The sequence below is a fragment of the Rhinolophus sinicus genome, chromosome 5 (assembly GCF_057876585.1).
Source record: "Rhinolophus sinicus isolate RSI-liver-muscle chromosome 5, RSI-T2T, whole genome shotgun sequence".
In the NCBI taxonomy this organism is placed as follows: domain Eukaryota; kingdom Metazoa; phylum Chordata; class Mammalia; order Chiroptera; family Rhinolophidae; genus Rhinolophus; species Rhinolophus sinicus.
Genome location: NC_142505.1, coordinates 32,963,715 through 32,980,139, shown reverse-complemented (window position 1 = coordinate 32,980,139; position 16,425 = coordinate 32,963,715). Strand labels below are relative to the sequence as shown.

Below are 16,425 nucleotides of genomic sequence, written 5' to 3'. Positions count from 1 at the left end.
ACAGGCTTCTTTTGTATCCTTCAGCAATGAATCTCAAGTGGGGACAATTTGCCTCCAGGTGACATTTGGCAATGTCTGGAGACATTTTAGGTTGGCCAACTGAGTAAGTGAGGTGCCACTGGCATCTAATGGGTAGAGATCAGAGATGCTGCTAAACATCTTATATTGCACAGGACAGCTAACCTTCCCCCATAACAAAGAATTATCTGGTTTAAAATATTCATTGTACCACAGTTGGAAAACCCTGCCCAGCAGTATCCAGAGTAAAATTAAGTGTAAAATTAAGATTCATTTCAATTTCATGATTTTTTTTTCTGTATCTTAATGAGCCAAGCACTAACTCTCAACTTCTATTCCAGGGTCATATCCACTAGCCTGGGGTTCCTTTTTTAAAAATTATTACCAGCAATAATAATCATGAAAACAAGAGGGACTACTTTGTCCTTATATTATTTGGGCTTTGTGGTGTTAGTGTCACCCTTAGTAGCACAAGCAGTAATGACTCAATTCTTACTATGAATAAAGACAATGGTATCTCCTTGGCATTGAAAAACAACCGCATAGGGTAATCCCTGCCCCCACCCTCAGCCCAGCTATAGGCTCTGAGGCTTTTTACCAGCAGGCTCAGTCCAGATTACTTAGCTGGATATTAGCAGCCCATTGCCTGGACAGGTAGGGTCTGAGGTGTGCTGCTCTTGCCCAGGTGTATGTAGTGACTAGAGTGGAATCCAGGGCACCCACGTGCCTACCTCATTGCCATTTTTTCTTACCAACCGTGCCAGACTTGCCCAGTCCTCACAAATGAGCTTTAGCTCTAGATTCCTAAGTGAGTTCCAATTCAATCATATAACTCAGGTCTTCATCGCCTACCTCTGACACTCAGCAGACTCAGCTTTCCAGGGAATGGGCTCTGCTCCCGATATCCTAGTCACTGGCTGTGGGCCTGTTGCAACCACAAAAGTCCTGCAGGTGACCACAGCTTTGGGACTATCCTGACCATTGGAGAGGGCTGTACTTGTTTCACTTATCAGCTCAGACTCCCTGGCCTCATAGTTCTCCTAGACATCAACTTTTCCCCTTTCGATGGTATGATTTTAACCTTTATCTTAACTAATTTAAATTCCAAACAATTTAAACAGCATCCACTATGATTGGTTAAGGTGGATCCTTTGAGTGAACCCCTACAGATAGTGCTTCTCTCCCAATCTACTGTGGCATGTACAGCCCATTTCACTAACTGAGGTGGCGCTCAAGCTAGCACATGCAGACATTTTTTTGGGGGGGAGAGGTTAGGAGGGACTTATGAAAATATTTAAAAACCTTTACTAGCATAATATACAGTTGTAGAACATGAAATAAATAAATTTTGGTAAGTTGCTATCCCATTCTCAGATTTCATTTGAATTTTTTGTCTCCTGGTACTGTGATGTGTTTCCATCACTCAAATGTGATTATGGCTCAGGAATTCTTAAGTAGTATAGAAAATGGAAGAGGATAAATGAAAGGAATAGATTTACATCACAGGAATCAATTTTGTACTTAATTTCTATTTTATGAGGATGTTTTTAAAAGACTCTTTACCATCCCTTAATCATATCCTGCTCAGCATTCTATCTCAAAAACAAAAAAAACTTGTAAACTTGTCAGTTATTAAGGTACAAAATTTCCTAGCTAATCATAATAAAAGAATAATATTCTTTCTAATCAACTTAGCCTCTGAATTACAAAATTCACAGATATTCTACCATTTGCAGGATAATGCCTTTTGATATGTTTTTCAATATTTTTGATGAACATAGATGCAAAACTCAATAAAATATTAGCAAACCAAATTCAACAATACATTTAAAGGATCATAAACCATGATCAAGTGGGATTAAGTCCAGGGATGCAAGGATGGTTCAACATCCACAAATCAATCAGCGTGACACCACATTAACAAAATGAAGGATCAAAATCATATGATCATCTCAATAGTTGCAGAAAAGCATTTGACAAATTCAACATTCATTCATGATCAAAACTCTCAACAAAGTGGGTATAGAGGGAACATACATCAACATCACAAAGGCCCTACACAACAAACCCACAGCTAACATCATACTCACTGGTGAAAAGCTGAAAACTTTTCCTCTATGGTCAGGAATAAGACAAGGATGCCCACTCTCACCTTTTTTATTCAACATAGTATTGGAAGTCCTAACCAGAGCAATTAGCCAAGAAATAAAAGGTATTCCAATCAGGAAGAAAGAAGTAAAACTGTTTCTACTTATAGATGACATTATATATAGAAATCCCTAATGTGTCCACCAAAAACCTGTTAGAGCTAATAAGCAAATTCAGTACAGTTGTAGGATACAAAGTCAACACACAAAAATCACTTTGCATTTCTATACACTAATCATAAAGAGAAATTAAAAAGCAATCCCATGTACAATTGCATCAAAAAATACCTACCGTGTTTCCCCAAAAATAAGACCTAGCTGGACCATCAGCTCTAATGCGTCTTTTGGAGCAAAAATTAATATAAGACCTGGTATTATAATATATTATATTATATTGTATTATAGTATAGTATAGTATAGTATATAAGATCCGGTCTCACATTATATTAAAATAAGACTAGTATTATATTATATAATATTGTATTATATTATATTATATTATATTATATTATATTATATTATATTATACCTGATCTTATATTAAAATAAGACTGGGTCTTATATTAATTTTTGCTCCAAAAGATGCATTAGAGCTGATGGTCTGGCTAGGTCTTATTTTCGGGGAAACACGGTAGGAATAAATTTAACCAAGGAGGTGAAAGACTGTACACTGAAAACTGTGATGTAGAAGAAGACACAAATAAATGAAAAGATAGTCCATACCCATGGATTGGAAGAATATTGTTCAAATGCCTGTACTACCCAAAGCAATTTACAGATGCAATGCAATTCCTATCAAAATTCCAATGGCATTTTGCACAGAATAGAACAATCTAAAATCTGTATGAAACCACAAAAGACCCTGAATAGTCAAAGCAATCTTGAGAAAAGAACAATAAAGCTGGAGGCATCACACGTTCTAATTTCAAACTATATTACAAACCTACAGTAATCAAAACAGTATGGTATTGGTATGAAAACAAATATATCAATGAGAAAGAGACTAGAGAATCCAGAAATACCCATGCCTATATTATCAATTAATTCATAACAAAGGAGCCAAGAAAAAAAACAGTGGGGAAAGAAAAGTCTCTTCAATAAATAATGTTGGGAAAACTGGAGCACCACATGCAAAAGAATGAAACTGGGTTACTGTCTTATACCATATACAAAAAAAACACAAAAAAACCCTCAAAATGGATTAAAGAGTTCAATGTGAGACCTGACATCATAAAACTCCTAGAACAAAAGATAGGGGTAAGCCCCTAGACATCAGTCTTCACAATGATTTTTTTTGGATTTGACACCAAAGGCCAAAAAAAAGCAAAATAAACAAGTGGAACTGTATCAAAGTAAAAAGCTTCTGCATGGCAAAAGAAACCATCAACAAAATATAAAGGCAACCTACCAAATGGGAGAAAATATTTGCAAATCACGTGTTTGATAAGGGGATAATATCCAAAATATATAAAGAACACATACAACTCAATAGCAAAATAACAAACAATCCAATGAAAAAGTGGACAGAGGATCTGAATAGACATTTTTTCCAAAGAAAATATACAAATACACAAATATACAAATACACTATATATACTCAAATACAAAGAAAATATAAAAAAGGTGCTCAACCTCACTAATCATCAGGAAAATGCAAATCAAAACCACAATGAGATATCACCTCAGACCTGTCAGAATGGCTATTATCAAAAGAAATAACAAATGTTGGCAAGAATGTGGAGAAAGGGAACCCTTGTGCACTGTTCGTGGGGATGTAAACTGGTGCAGCCACTATGGAAAAGAGTATGGAGGTTCTTCAAAAAATTAAAAATAGAACTATCATACAATCCAGTAATTCCACTTCTGGGTATTTATCTGAAGAAAACAAAATTATCATCTCAAAAAGATACACGCACCCCCATGTTCAGTGCAGCACTATTTACAATAGTCAAGACATAGAATCAACCGAAGCATCCATCAATGAATGAATGACGAAAATCTGGCGCACACACACACACACACACACACACATACACATGTATATATACACACATAGGAATATTATTCAGCCATCATAAAGAAGGAAATATTGCCATTTGTGACAACATGGATGGACCTTAAGGGCATTACACTAAGCTAAATAAGTCAGACAGAGAAAGACAAATACTGTACGATCTCTCATATGTCGAATCTCATATGTGATATGTTTACCACTCATAGATATAGTAAACATATCTGTGGTTACCAGAGGCAGTAGGTAGAAGGGGTGGGGTGGTGGTGGTGGGGAAATGGATGAAATTTGTCAAGGAAGTAAAAAAGGTACAAATTTCCAGTTACAAGTTTAGTAAGCCCTGGGGATGTACTGTACAGCATGGTGACTATAGTTAACAATACTGTATTGCATATTTGAAAGTAGTAAAGAGTCAGTATTAAAAGTTCTCATCACAAGAAAAAATTTTAACTATGTGGTGATAGATGTTAATTAAATTTGTTGTGGTGATAATTTTTCAATATATACTTGTATCAAATCATTGTATTATATATTTGAAACTAATACAATGCTATATGTCAATTATAGCTCAATAAAAAAACAAAAACAAAACAACCATTTAAAGATTCTAGAAATTGACCCAAGGCATACAGCAAATTGAGGATTTAGTCAAGACAACCTGCTGGATCTCAATAAACATCACTGGAGTCTGTGACATTTTAGCCAGGACTGCTCCCATCCCTTGCCCCTTCTACCTCAGCACCATTACCCGGAAATTCTACCTCGGCCTCAGCAGATGGAGAAGCCTGTGGGAACTGGCAGTTCTGCTACCCCTGTTGCAGGGGGCTGACTTTATTGGAGCAGAACATAGCAACATTCCTGCCTGGGCACTGTCAGAAACAATAGTGATCTCAGTGGCAAACCATCAGGAAAAGCCAACATCACGGAGCGTTGATACTTGTTGGGACAAATACAAAAACGCAGACCAGCCAAGTTTAGTAGGGAAATCCAGAGAAGAAAACGACCAAAGAGAGTCTGGCTAAGACCCCCCTTATTCCTGGTGGTCTGGAAGGCGATGCATGCTCAGCAGAGACCAGACAGAGCTCTAATGAGCTACTTGCTACTTGTCCTTGGCTGATTTTCTTCTAGTCATTTTGTGTCTAGCACATCAAATGATAACCAAAACTCATTGATACCCACCCACTGTGGGGATGTAATCATACATTACAGACCATCTACATTGCCTCCTTTGTTACACAGATGGGAAAACCAAAGCCTCTGAGCAGTTTAAGAGCATAACCTTCTAAAAAGTTAGTAGAAAATCAGCAGAAGTCAGTACAAATAGCTCCTGTAGCTTTGCCAAAATTCATTTACCTGCAAAAAGGTGGCATAAAATTAACGAACAAAAACTGACAGGTAAGTTTGGACTACCTGTACTAGATATACATAAAGATTGTCCTCAATCTTTGTCCTACATTTATCCTCCCCCTTCCCTTCATTTTACTCTTTTCTCCTGAGAAATCTTTTGAAGAAAGAGAGAATAATAGGGATTCTTCAGGACGTCACTCTTTGTGTTCTCAAACAGGTGAGAAACTCTACACTGGAGAGTGGATCACACTTGTCCCATGAATGACAACCTACATTATAGTCACTGCTTAAGTAATCCGCTTACCATCTGTTTACTTTTTCATAACTACTGACTTCTGGTTCTAGCTCTTTATTTTATGTGCTTTATAAGCGACAAGCTATGCTAAAAAAAAACCTCCAGTCTTTTGATTAGGTACCTATAATTCCCAGGGAAAATGACCATGACATAGATATATGCTCCAGTTCCAGCTGCCATCCAAAACTATTCAGTATTAACATTTTCATCTTTATAACACAGCTTCGTTCCATAATAAAAGGCTATCCATGCATGTCCTCAAGCCCTGTTATAGTAAATACTGCTTGTTCAAGCAAGTGATGATAACGTCTCTTGGAGACAACAGAATACTTCATGCCGTGTGAATGAAAGGCTGTTTTCCCCTAGCTTGGTAGAATGCAGAAGCTGCTTCAGGTTGGTACCAAGGAAACTTGCTACCAAGACAGCCTTTATATGTTCCTGTCTTTCTTGATGGCTTGAGATTTGGCTCATCCTTGACATTTAGTCAATATTAAATCGCTAGGAAAAATAAGGAACAAATCCCTGTATTTATACAGCTGACATCTTTGCTGCTCAGAATCTTACGTAATCTGTCCTTGTGAGAAGAACAGCCAGAAATTCTAACAGTTTAGAAACAACACTGACAAAATAGCCAAACAGGCATTCAAGACAGAGTACAAAGCAAAGAATGCACTGCGGCTGCCTGTTGCACACTGGAGTGAGTCCCTTTTTCAGGTCTCTCTCTCTCTCTCTCTCTCTCTTTCTCTCTCTCTCTCTCTCTCTCTCTCTCTCTCCCTCCCTCCCTCCCTTCCTCCCTCCTCCTCCCCATTACTTGAAGACAGCATCTGGGGATAGCAGGCTGAAACCTGGGGCAGGCATAGAAGAATGGTGTCTCTTTTCAAGGGAAAACACCTGTGTGAGTCTAATCATCACAGGAATCACATCAGTTCTCTTAAATGAGAAAAAAAAATTACTGAAACAAGCATGGAGGCACTGTGGTATGAATTTTGCCACCAATTATACCTGGGTTTGAACTGTGGCCATCATGTACCTGCTTAGGGACTATGGACAGTTTCCTTACTCTCTGAGCTTCTCTGAGTTTCCGTATCTGCACAATCAATTGAATGAGGTAATTTAGGTATAAAATCCCCAACACTGTTCATATGCGCTCACATATGTCACCAACTGTCCCTCATTTTCTGCCCTACCAATGTCATCCAGAGGCAGGTGCTAATAGAGACAAATCTGTCTCTGCAGACACAGAAACATATTTTCTTGTTATAATTGTAATTCTGACAACAAAAATTATAGGACTCATTCGGTAATTTAACAACTCAAATTCTATATATATATTTTTGGGGCCAGGATGAAATGATTAACTTTTGCTTGACACCTTTCCTACTGAGTCACTTCTGAAAGATCAGCTATTTTAACAGCAGCAGTTCCACACAGCAGGATCTCATGGGTCAGCCACCACCACCAACAGAAAAAGGCTAGGAGTTATTTCAGATCATGATGCTGCCACACAGAGTAACAGATCCCCAAAGAAAACATTTTATACTACATTTTCCCCCCAAAACTTCCCGGCCAGCTCCTTCCTCTGTCAAGAAATGCCTGGGTGTGATGGGACCCTCTGCCTGCCTGAGTCCAGGGCACTCTAAGATGGCACCAGGCAGAAGCGTTGCTGCTCAGGTTTCAGGCTGACACATCACACCTGCTGTCAATGCTACTTCACACCTTGGCAGGGAGAAGCTCCTCTCAGCAGCGACTACTGCAATTATTACATGTGAGTGACGAATAAGTCATTGAATCACCATGATGACTCACACATCCAAAAGAGAGCTTTCATCTGGGCTCACAGGCCAGGCATCGACCTCCAGGGGAGAATCTGATCTTGCTAGCTAAAAACAGCAGGTAGGAGGCATAAGCCCTGCAAATACTTTTTTAATTAAATAGAGGATTTCTTCCCCTCCCCTCTTCCCTTGCTCTGCTTCTGTCTTCCTTCTCTCCTTTCTCTCCTGTCTGACCAGATGCTCTTAAGACACTCTGGGTCACATCTGCCATCTTGTGAATGGTGCTAAGATAAAAATAGACCCAAAACAAGAGGTCCCACTAGCCAAGGGCGATATAGCTACTCCGTAACAATAATTTTGCGCAGAGCAGTGAAGACAGTTCTACATTTCAAATTCCTGACCTAAAGTGTCACTGAAATCCAACTATTAATAAATTATATTTTATGCATTCCTGAAAATAGACCCTTTGTATCCTGAAGGAAAAACCTACATTCTAACTCAGAAAGCAAAAGAAGGAAAAACAGTCAAGGACCAGAAGAACTAGATATAATCAGAAAACGCTGCTGACTTCTCAGCACAGAGATTTCCCTAATATCTTAAATATTGATTCTTCTAAAAACAACCCCCTATTTGTCCTAAAAACACGTCAAATGGTTTACGTTACAAACTAAACTCATTCTCTTTTCCCAATGGCACCTTACCCCGGCCCCAGACATGTTCACCACACCTGTGCTCGCCATCTTGCCAGTCCTCTAGATTAGAGCCCTTAGAGTACACCTCCAATCCTCTCTGCTTTAAACCTGCTATTCAGTTTTACCTTGTCAATATCTTTTTAAATGTCATCCCTTCATCACTATTGCTTTTCCTTGATTTAGTTACACAGCTTCCTCCCAGGTGATTATTGCAGTTCACGGCCCTCCATGCCGGTCACACATTTCACTCCTAAATAATGCATCTAATCACGTCACTCCACTGCTGGGAACCTCCCCCAACTCTCTGTTGCCTTCAGCTTGGCATTTGAGGCTCTTCACAACCCACCACTACCCAGCTAACATCTGTAGCTCCATCTGGCACCAACCAGTGTCTAAGCTCCAGCTCAGGGAGCTGATGAGTGTTCCATGAACACACCCATAGCCCTCCATGACTTCATGTCTCATACACAGTCTTTCCTAAGACACCTTTCCACATTCCCTACACTGAGCGAGACCTCCTCTCTGTGCTCTCAACACTTGGTCCTGATCTCTAATTTTGTACTTGGTTTCTACTGCAATTATATGCGTATTTTATGGGAGGGTATCTGATTCATCTCTGTATCACTGACATGTAGTACGGAGGTTGCTACTGAAAAAAAGACTCATTAAAAGAAATTCGGAAGGACGTAATTCAGAAAGAAGGAAAATGACTGCAGATGGAAACCCAAAAATGGAATTAAGTGTCAACGAGGGAAAATACTGGTAAATTGATGGGTAAAACTAAGCAAACATTATTTGAAACTGTAAGAAAAAATGTGTAATTTGTGGAGGGAAAATAGGGAAGCTGAGGAGAGGTAAGTCTGAATCTAGGTGCGTGAGTAGTAACACACTCATTAAATAAAAAGTTTTGAAGTATGCCTGTTAAAATAGCAAGAACAACTACTAACGGAATAGACATAAAGCATATAACTTCCAAAGAAGTAGGGGAAAAATTGGAAATGAGAAAAAAAAAAGAAATGATCAATTCAAAAGATGGTAAGAAGAAAGGGTGAAAAATAGACAACATTAATAGATAAAAATACATAAAACAGTTATAGAAATAAATTTAAATATATCATGAATTGCGATAAATGCAAATGGACCCAACTTTCCAATTAAAGATAAATATTGTTAGACTGAATAAACAAAAATCTATCTACATGTTGCTTGTAAAAGACACACCTAAAATATGGAACAAGATACGCACACATATACAATAATTATAAATCTGTATGTACTTATTAATATTACTTCAAAATATACAAAGCAAAAACTGACATGGTAAATAGAAAAAATGGGCAAACTCATCACCAAAGGGAAAAATTGCAATACAACTCTACCAGTAATCGACAGCCCGAGCAGATAAAAAAATCAGTAATAGAGAAGATTAAATAACATAAGTCATAAGCTTTTTAATAATACATAGAACATATATGGAATATTGAGTGCAATTATTAGTGATTCATTAAACAATTAATGAAAACTGACTAAGTTATAATGATAGCCTCAATAAATTTCAAAAGATTCTTTTACTATACTGCAATTAAATATTAGAAATGTATTTTTAAAAAATAACTAGAAAATTCCCATACATTTAGAAGTTTAAAAAAATGTATTTCAAAAAACACACAACCAAAGAAATAAAAATGGAAACTAAACTATAGGGGGTAGGGAAGTTGATGGTTTACTTCTTAACTTGGATGGTGTGTACACGAGTATTCATATTTTTAATTCTTTAAAATGTATCTATATATTTTATATTCTCTTTTATATGGATGAGATATTTTAGTTTTGTTTTTTTTAAAAAGTATGTAAGTGTTGTATGCCACGTCACAGGATTCCCACATTTTAAAGTAGAGCTGGAGAGAAGATACTAATTTTGTAAACTTGGACATGTGTCTTGAATAATAGTTTCATTTCCAAAAGAGGAGGTTGCAGCTGCTATAAACTGTTAGAACAAACCCCTTCAGGAAACATTCAATTTTAAGAGCAATTATCTTTACTTTTTAGTTTCAAATGGAAAGGTTTCTATGCTTAGCTGTTTACATAAATATTCAGCTGTTTACCTCTGCACATAAGGTAGAAAAGCAGCAATATGATGACAATTAAGGAATATTAAACAGGCATCAGCTCAACAATGATGGAAAATTAGGGAGTCTCAACTATCTCCCTCCCTCATTAGCCTAATCCACTAGTGTCTTACAACTAATTTGTTTGAAATGGTAGAGTGCCAAAAATTTACAGATGACTTAATTTTATGAAGAATGTAAATTATGGTGGGTTACATTATAAGGGAATAGATTATATTTCATTTGCATGTCAATATGTTCCCGTGGGTGGAAGAGAAATGCCCAAAGATACATCTTGGGCACCAGCATATAACCCATAGCCTGGCTTATCTGTGTAGCAAAGTGTATTTTCCAAAAATGGCCACTGCAATATTTTCAGTTCCACATGCTCTTCCAGAAACTTTCCACTTCCCTATCAAGAGATGGAATCTATTTCTACTCCCAGTGAACCTGAATGGCCTTTGTAACTGCTTCAATAAACAGAATTCAGGGTAGGGATGCTGTGTGATTTCCTAGGGTGGGTCATAAAAGATAAGGTTCCTGCCTGCCTTTCTCTCTCTTGGGTCATGTGCTTTGAGAGCACTGAGCTGGCATAGAAGTCTGACGACCCTGAAGTTGTCATGCTGGAGAGACCACAAAGAAACAGAGATGTCGGAGAAACCCAGCTGTTCATCTTCCCAGCCCAGGCTCCAGGCATGTGAGTGAGTGAGCTTCAGATGACGATAGCCCCCAGCCTCCTAGCTGATGCTGAGTGGAGCAGAGATGAACTGGTACCACTGAGCCTGCCCAAATTGCACATTTGTGAGCAAAATTAAGCGTGGTTATTGATACAAGACAGTAAGTTTGTTGTGTAGCGTTAGATAACTGGCACAATTTCCATATCTATGGGAAGGACATTGAAATTCAAATGTTGAATGTTTCCTCTCATGTACCCCAAAAATAAAAGACTGAGAACTACCAACCCGAACAATAGGGTTTCTTAAAAACCAAGATGACGGCACTGCATTTTACTTGAAAAGTGGCAAGCACCACTTCTGAGAGTTAAATTTGATTTAGGATTCATTGCACCTTTTGCCACTGATCAATGATGCAGATTAGTGGGTATATTTATAAGCCAATTATTTGCCAAAAAAAAAAAATCCTTTATATTTTTGCTTTTGCTGTCTTCAAAGGATCTCTGAGATGCAGGATAACAACCTCTGCTTATAAATGAAATTTTCTCCATTACTGTATCTACCTTTCTTTTGGAGCTATTTATGTTGGTATCAACAGGATGAGATCAGGGGTCCTCAAATTCAGTGGAACCAAAATGGTATCACTGAGGTCTACCTATTGTCACCTGCTATTGGATGTTAGTGGAAAGGAATCAGATTTTAAAGCCAAATAAAATCCCTGCTCACTTACTATGTGACTCTAGGCAAGCTACATAACTTTGCTGAGCACTTTTATTGATATGTAAAAAGGAAACAATACCTACCTTGCAGAATGGTTACAGAATTAAATGAGCCTATATATATGTGGAATATATATATATATATATATATTATATACATAATCCCAGAAACTGGGATTAGACTAGATGATCAAAACACGTGTGACTGAGAGGCGCCTCAAGACCACCTAGTGTAACACTCTCACTTGACAGGTAAGACGTAAGGCCCAGAGCAATTCAGTGACTTTCCTTATGTCACACCCCTTACAGCTGATTATTAGACTAAAGATTTGCATCCAAGATTTTCCAGCTGTCACTGATACGGATTCTACAAAGCCCTATTTAAAATGATTTAATTCTTATACCGTGTTTCCCCAAAAATAAGACCGGATCTTATATTAAGGTTTGCTCCAAAAGACGCATTAGGGCTTATGTTCAGGGGATATCACCCTGAAACATCATGCTAGGGCTTATTTTCCAGTTAGGTCTTATTTTCGGGAAACACGGTAATAATAAAGGAAGGGGAACGGTATGCATTTCTATTCAGATTAATTTAAAATGATTCAACAGATCGAATATTTCCTTATTTCCAAGCTAGCTTTTTCGCCAAGAGAGAACTTGTTACTGTCTTGGATAATACACCATTCCCTAGACCTGGAAAGCCTCTGCTTTTTAACTTCATATATTCCAGAACATCGAGGGTGAACTTCAACACTGTCATCAATGACGTCCCTCAAAAGTGGCAGGGACCAATGAACTTCTGTGCTCTATAACCTTGAGGGAATGGTGTCATTATTACACTATGTGCTAAATAAGTTTCAGAACCAAGCAAGGTTCAGGGCAAAAAATTCTGGCAAGGCTAAGGGGAGTCTTTACCTTCCAAGTCATTATGTGCGAGCCAGCCTACCTACCTACCTACATATCAATTTTTTAATTCCTCCTGTCTAGGGGAAAGAGAAGTTCTTTGAAGTTAACAGTTCTGCCCAATACAGGGGACTCTATTGAAGAAACCTGATTTGCCCCCTCACCCCAAAAAAGAAAAAGAATACTTCCATAGGTAAAGGGGAGAGTGAGGTTTCTTGTCCCAGCCAACTCTAGAAATCTGGAGGAAATTTTTCTTTTCAAATGAACATAAATCAACCACACCGACCTTGATATAGATGACCTTAATTAAGAACTAAACTGGAATTTGAACATTTGAATCCTTCACTAGTAAAACAGAAATTAAACCAAATGTGGAATATGAAACAATGAGAAAGATAAAAGGGGGCCTTATAACCAGGAAATACACTGATGTAATGGAAATGAGCCAGGCGGAGTATAGAGCCAGAGGAGCCTAAGGGAGGCAAACTGTCAATGTTGGCAGGTTCTTATCTGTTGGAAAGACAATGAGGCGTGGGTTTGGGAGCAAGGGTGGAGATAGTATGGTCAACCAGATAGATAACTCTTTGCCAGGCAGGTTCTAATATAGCTTGAATGGAAATTTCCTTTTAAGAGTGTAAATTCTTTGTCTGCAATTCCATGCTTATAGAGCGAGATTCTCTCTCCTTTAGATTTCTCAGACAGGTCTCCCAATTTGAGGTACTCGGACATGGAAGTGAAGGAAAGAAGCTAGAGAAAAGCGGTCCTCTCTGTGCTGTCCAGTATGGTAGACACTACCAGCCATACGTGGTTACTAAGTGCTTGAAATGTGGCTAATGTGACTGAGGAACTGAACTTTATTTTAAATTCTAAATTTTATTTAACTTTAATTAAATTAAAATTTAGACATTGACACTCAGTTGTTTAAAAACTGATAGGCATGTCTGGAACAACTTGGGTATATAAATCCACTTTTTCAACTGTAAATTTTAATCTGGATACAGATGTTTTCTGTGGAAACTTAGTGTCCGAACTGAGATGTGTCAGTGTAATATGTACACTGGATTTCAAGTCAACATGAAAACGAATGTAAAATCTCAATAATCAGTTATATTAACTGCTGTTAAAATGGTAATTTTGGATATACTGGGTTGAATATATTAAAATTAATTTCATCTATTTCCTTCTAATCTTTTAAGTGGCTACTAGAAAATTTAAAATGACATTTAAGGCTCATATTTGAGGTTCACATTACATTTTTATTGGACAGACCACTCTAGATTCTAGAGGTCTACATAGGAATACCATTTTTTTTTTTTTTAAGAACATTATAGCTGGTATATAGTTAGGCTTCTTTGTCAAAATCAAACCAGAGCAAGGTTACACCATCTGAAAAGTCCAAACATAGACTTTTTAAATTATAATCTCCCAATAAATTAAAATTTGGCATTTGGTCTACAAATTGGCTCAGATTAGTTAATTTGTGACAATCACCCAGCATCATTTCTAAAGTGAAAAAGACACTGAAATTTCCCGACCGAAGAAACGGAGCAAGGGAGTGAGTCCTGTAATAGCACACAGTGACCCCTTGGCTGGGTGTGTGACACGCTTTGTATTTACACATCACTAAACTTCAAATATTTGAGAATAAATATCACATTCTGTTAGTCTTCTTTTACATGACCCAGAAAAGAAACCACATAAAAAGTAAAGAAACAATTATATATAGTCCCAATATTTATACGTATATGTTCTAAAGAAGAAACTACTTTAAATACCTTCTGAACATGAATCAAATATATGGCAAATGATAATAAAATCATATATACTTTGCATGTACAAGTAAAACTTTATCAAAGAAAGTTCTCCTGAAGATTGTAACCTGAAAGTTAGAAAAATCCTTGACCTAAATCACTACTGAAAGACAAACGAAGCCCGTCATTACCATCACAGGCACCTTGGGATCTCACACCACCTCCAGAAACTATATTCAGTAAGAGCAGCAGCCATGCTTACACCATTCCAGAGAGGCAAGGATTAGCTGTCACCTCCATTTTAAGAGCTGGGTAATTGATTAATAATAGAGAAGTAGCACATTCAAGGTTTAACATTTTCTAAAAGCTGCTGATTTCTGCTTGGGCCCTGAGCTTTCATTCTGGAAGCTGCCACCAGATGTGTAAGGTGCTTATTAATGGGGCAATAAGCCCATCTCAGAGGATCTCTTTAAAGTTTGATACTGGCAGCACAAAATTCGGTCAACTGTGTTCTTTTTCCTATAAAAACAGAACTTGATAAATACAGCAGCATAATTCATTAACAAATCTTTAATCACTACCTTTTTTAAATGAATTATAAAGACATACTCTAGCTTAATATTTATATCAATAAAAAATACCTACCTTCAAGATATATTTTTCCACTAAATTTCACAATTTTCAATTTGCGTCTAATTTAAACCTGGGTTTTAATCCAGAGTCTAACTGGAGTTCTCCCTGACTTAATTCTGGATTGTAATTTCTCCAACAAATCTCAGGTCTTCAGAATACCGTAAGAGTTCATCACGTCCTTTTCCTGAGTTAATCTATTCTTTCTTCTCCTGAGTTAATCTATTCTTTCTTTTTAGCTTCATAAACTGTTAGTTTCAAAGGCATCTAGGGTCTCACCTGCTGAGCCTCATCCTCCCTTCAGAGATTGCACTGTCCTTAAACCTTTCCCACACCCTTACACCTGGACAACCTTGGGTTTCGCTCCTTCTTCCCATGGTTCACCTCCCCTCCACCGCCCACTCTGGGTTCCCATTGCCAAGCAGCAAGAACCACAGATGTGGCTGTCTTGTTCTCTCCACTCTGTGGTCTTGTTCCAATAGGGAAACATTCCTATGGCAACCAACACGCACCACCATCTCACTGTCCTTTCCTGAAAGTTCCTTATTTGCATGGCAGATGTTTGGCAAGGACACTGAATTACTTTAAACGTGCCTAGCAACTACTAACCTGTTCCAGGCCCTCTAAAGGGGCTTAGCTTTTGTGTCTTTATCTTTTAAAACACGTTTGGGCTGGTTGGCTGGCCGGCTGGCTGTGGAAAGGGCAGCTGCCAAGTCAGCCTCCCTGGGCACTGGCCTGGAACATGCACAGCTATAGGGCAAACTCAAGCTTCCTCTTGCTCCAAGGTGAAAAAAAAAAAAAAGTGTCCACAGGCTCAAGGCAATGGCCCAAGAGTGGACAGCTCTAAGGGGCAAACTCTGGGCTAACTCCAGGAAAATTTCAATTCTTAGAAAACCTCAGTTCTCGCTCATCCTCACCTATAATAATAAGAGTCAAATTATCATTATATTTGCCTCCACTGAGAAAAATCAGGTTTATCTATCCATTATGTTGGGTATTTAGGACCCTCCCATTGATTTATTTAATGGGCTAGCAACCAGATATTTTAACTTACAGATTGTACTTTACTCATTTAGGTAATTTTGGTGTCGGGAATCTACATGGTCCCAAATGACTGATGCTGCTATCCATATTTTTTCTCTCCTCAATGAATTCTAAAGAAATACTCGAAGTGTCTATAATATAAGCTGGGTGCCCCAAATGAAACACTTTGTCTGAAAACCCACAGAATGGAGGAGCTTGACCAATGAATAAACTGAGTTTCTCCAGCCCCTGGGCTGTTCTGCTGATAGAATTCCATGTTTTCCTGGGCCTTTCAGAACAGAGACCAACAGCTGAGCGGGCTCCTAGGCTCCTAG

General features: G+C 38.0%; 1 protein-coding gene across 9 annotated transcripts in view; it reads right to left on the bottom strand.

Moving 5' to 3' along the window:
* TMEM108 (transmembrane protein 108) overlaps nucleotides 1-16,425 on the bottom strand; it is a 260,972-nt gene that overhangs the window by 182,975 nt on the left and 61,572 nt on the right. The gene's annotated exons all lie outside the window — the stretch shown is intronic.